Here is a 3,964-nt window from a genome sequence, read left to right on the forward strand (position 1 = left end):
CTTGTGTACCCACCCATAAAATTTTTTTTTTAAATATTACACATGGTGGAAAATTCATTTCCTACCATGTCTTATAATAATAATGAGAAAGTCATAAAGATTAAGAATTTCTATTAAAAAAACTTTATTTCTGTATTATGTATATTCGTCCTAACTTTCAGGAAAATGGATATTTTTTAGTGAAATTGTCTACAAATACACCTTCAACTATGTACATTCCGAGCATATAGGTATTTTTGGAGAAAACAATTGGGGGTTATTTCTGAGAACTGTTCCCCACTCGGGGGTGTTTTGGAACAAGTCATCCATATTTGTTTCATTTTCTGTTTTGTGCGTTTCTGCATTCGTAGATTTCTACTTAAGCAACAGGCAAATGAAATATGTGTGTATGTAAAGAATCTTAAAAGGTACTTTCATGTGAGAAAAAATTTCATATGGATATAGACGCCTTTTTCTTGATTTTCCAATACGCATTTCGGACATTTTTGGAAAAAGTCACCTTATTAAAACTTAATATTCAGTTGTAACTATTTCAAATAAAAAAGAATTTCTAAAGGTACTTTCATTTTTTATATTCTTCTCTGGCGGCATAACTACAGATTTCTGCTCCACTGACTTTGGATGATCATAACTTTCTATGAATATGCTCCCCACCCCAATTTTTAATTTTTCCCCAAAATTTTACAGCTACAGTTAAGGGTTATATATGGATGCACAAACACACAAAACAAAGAAAATGGGCCAAATATGGACGACTTGTTCCTAAACCCTCCTGAGTTGGGAACAGCTTTCAAAAATAACCCCCAAATCCTATATGCTCGGAATCTACATAATCCGAGGTATATATTTGTAGACAATTTCATTAAAAAATATTCATTTCTCTGAAAATTATGATCATCCAAATTCGGATGAAGTGGGTGCAGAAATCTAATAAACAAGGACAGTCTCTCAAGGTTGTTGGACTTCACCTTGCTTTTCTCACAGGCAGTTATATGTAGGATGTTCGCGAGTTGGAAGTCCTCAAAATTTTTTCATTTATACACCAATTAAAGGACACACTCAAAGCATCGTATAATTAGAAGCTCTAGATAATTAAACTGTGATTGATTGCCGGATTTGTTTCAATACATTTGTTTATACTGACGTCATCTGATAGAATTTTTGTTAAATGTACTTATTAACAGGAGAGGAGCGCCAACAGGCTGGTTCTTCTCAAATTTATGCATTTTCAGGTCAATGTGTTTCAAATAAGTGCTGATAAATGAAGGTCACTGCAAAGACAAAGAACTACTTGTTTTTTTTTGCTAACAATTTTAACAGTGAGAACACTGGAAAAAATGTTATTGACATCAATAGTTTGTACCTCAGCTAATTACTGTTGAGAACTGCATAATCCGTTTCATTTTACTTAGAGATTTAAAAGGAATAATTAAATTTCATTATTTTCAATAACATTGGAAACACCGGGTTATCTATACATATAAATTTGACATGGGCGATTCTTTCTTGTCTTGGGATTCATCGTCAAATGGCTGGGTGGAAGTGCGCGAAAAATTGCACAGATGTGTAGAATAATCATGTGTTGCTGGGCTTTGTATTTTTTCATAGCTCCCATGGTTACCGAGATAACCTACTACAATAATACTCTTGTGTTTATGAATGAGAAAGGAAGGGGTGATGTCATACTTGGTAGTGGGATGATGAAAATTGTACACTGAAAAAATAAATCAAACAGCGTTTCAACTCTGTGAATATATGTGTGTGTGCACACACAATGGAAGTGGGATGGTTCATCTTTGTTCGCTTAGTATTTGGGTTTATTCTTTGATTTGGTTGAATCTTGGTTGTTTTTTGTTTTTGTTGGTCAGTTATTTTTAGCGTTTTGACAGGAAAAAGTCATTCTAAAATTGTTTTTTAACATAAGCGTGCCCAAACAAGTTGAATGCTTACATGGAACTGGTTTTACAGCCACATCATCCAAATCGACCGGGCTTAGCTGCTAGTTAACATATAAAGTCGGTATCTAAGCTACTTGGAGGTAAGACCTGCATAGTCCATGATTCATGTTAGAGATCTAAAAGGCATTTTTGAATTTCATTAGTTCTTTAACATGGGCAACGCCGGATATTTCTGCTAGTTATACATAAATAGATATGAATTAGTTAAAATGGAGTTCCTTTTAATAGCCCAAGATTATTCCGGTTCTTTACGTTCTGAGTTTAACTCGCACTTCTTGAAGTTGCTGTCCTTGTGTCTAATTTTAAAATAATTATTTCTTCTAGTTCTTTGCGTCCTGAGTTCAAATCCTAATGAGCTCAACTTTGCCCTTTATCCATTTGGAGCCGGGTCCATTCAATCAACTAATTGCCTTCAACAATATTTCAGGCCTAATATATATGTAACACACTGACCAGGTCAATTTCTATTTATTATTTAGTTTCTGTTTTGCTTTACTGAATTAAGTAACTCTCTCATACTTCCCCAGTCAACAACACATTCCTGGCACTTCTTAAGGGCTATCAGCAATTCTTTAACCCCATTTTCACCGAATCCTTTTCTTTTTCTCCACCAGTCAAAAACATTTATCTTGTACAGCTGTTCATTCTTGGAATAGTCATCGTAGGATTTTTGAATTTCCTCTTCATCAACTCCTAGCGCTTTAGCGACTGGTATCCACCCGTCAAGAACTCGCAGTAGAATACGTCCGAGTAAATTCACATCCAGCCGCTTTATATTTGTTTCTATCTCAGTGAGGTCCGCTGCCTCTTTTTCCAAAGAAAGCACCACATGCTTTTTGAGGCATTCAGTCTGTAAAAATTTTAAAAGATCATTAAAAGTTTTGTCGTCATTTTTCTCCATAAAAAAATGCATAATATTTGGAAAAGTAACGTCTTCTGATAAATCAACAAACTTGTCATTAATACGTTGTACATCAGGTTCCGATATGTTTTGTTTGAGAAAACACAAATTATTTTGTATTACATTTCTTGGTGACGGCATTGTATATGTGCAGGTAATATAACAGCGAAAAAAGCAGGAAGTTAGAAAGTTGATTTTCGTTCTCTTACCTCTTGAATTAATTTCTATAACTTATAGGTTATAGAAATCATTAAAACTTTTTTTTCTGGTTTCAAGTATTGATCATTCGGATGTATTTGAACGCATGAAAGAAAGGTGGTTTTATATTTAAATTATGAATATCAGTTGTCTTTTGATCAGATGTTTGTTATTCACTTGTTGCAAAAAACCTTTAGAAAAATATTTCTCTGATGACAATATTACCACGACAAAACATTCATCGACGGATGTTTTAATAAACAAATTACAATTTCCGTATCATCTGTTACAAAACCTCGCAGAAATACGCGTAAACCATAGAACAGCTTGGCTTATTACTATAGAAACAGGATACAAAACGGACGGACTGAAGAAGGCAATGAACTACACTGAGTCCGCAGAGAAGAGACTTCCGGTAAGGCGTTAAGTTGGATTTAAAAGACTGATCGTACGCTCATCGGTGCAGATGATTAAAGCAAAATAAACGATACTTCGAGACATTCTGTTGTTATTTTTATGCTGTTGGCACTCTTTTGCTTACGACGTCGAGGGTTCCAGTTGATCCGTTCAACGGAACAGCCTGCTCGTGAAATTAACGTGCAAGTGGCTGAGCACTCCGTACCCTTAACGTAGTTCTCGGGGATATTCAGCGTGACAGTGTGACAAGGCTGACCCTTTGAATTACAGGCACAACAGAAACAGGAAGAAAGAGTGAAAGTTGTGGTGGAAGAGTACAGCAGGGTTCGCTACCATCCCCTGCCAGAACCTCGTGTAGCTTTAGATGATTTCACTCAATAAACACTCACGACGCCCAGTCTGGGAATCGAAACCGTGATCCTATGACCGCGAGTCTGCTGCCCTAACCACTGGGCCATTGCGCCTCCACTATTTTTATGTATAGCTTAAT

General features: G+C 35.6%; 1 long non-coding RNA gene across 1 annotated transcript; it reads right to left on the bottom strand.

Moving 5' to 3' along the window:
* Nucleotides 1-107: 107 nt before the first annotated feature.
* On the bottom strand, nt 108-3,964 carry LOC128248584 (uncharacterized). Its single transcript, XR_008264762.1, has 2 exons — nt 3,069-3,964; nt 108-2,808 (listed from the first exon to the last, which is right to left on the bottom strand). It is a non-coding gene; the product is annotated as an uncharacterized LOC128248584 (long non-coding RNA).

Source organism: Octopus bimaculoides, chromosome 8 (genome assembly GCF_001194135.2).
Source record: "Octopus bimaculoides isolate UCB-OBI-ISO-001 chromosome 8, ASM119413v2, whole genome shotgun sequence".
In the NCBI taxonomy this organism is placed as follows: domain Eukaryota; kingdom Metazoa; phylum Mollusca; class Cephalopoda; order Octopoda; family Octopodidae; genus Octopus; species Octopus bimaculoides.